The sequence below is a fragment of the Corvus brachyrhynchos genome, unplaced genomic scaffold (genome assembly GCF_000691975.1).
Source record: "Corvus brachyrhynchos isolate BGI_N302 unplaced genomic scaffold, ASM69197v1 scaffold579, whole genome shotgun sequence".
Taxonomy (NCBI): Eukaryota; Metazoa; Chordata; class Aves; order Passeriformes; family Corvidae; genus Corvus; species Corvus brachyrhynchos.
This window is the reverse complement of record NW_008239782.1, coordinates 5,788-6,162: the sequence shown is the minus strand read 5'-3', so window position 1 is coordinate 6,162 and position 375 is coordinate 5,788.

Here is a 375-nt window from a genome sequence, read left to right as displayed (position 1 = left end):
CGCCTGTCACCCCCCCCGTCCCCATGGTGACCCCCCAAATACCTGTGGGACCCCCCCACTGTGACCCCCTGGGTCTCACCTGGGGTGTCACCTGTCCCCCTTCCGTGTCCCCCTGGGTGTCCCCACCTGTCCCAGGTGTCCCTGGGGGTGTCACCTGTCCTGCCCTTGTGTCCCCCTGGGTGTCCCCACCTGTCCCAGGTGTCCCCAGTCTCACCTGGGGGGTGTCCCCTGTCCCCGCAGCTCCGTGGATCTCCAGTCCTACATGGTGCGGGGGCTCAACAGGTGAGGGGCGGGAATGGGATCGGGATGGGGGTGGGCATTGGGAATGGGGTTTGGGATTTGGGATTTGGGATTTGGGATTTGGGATTTGGGATT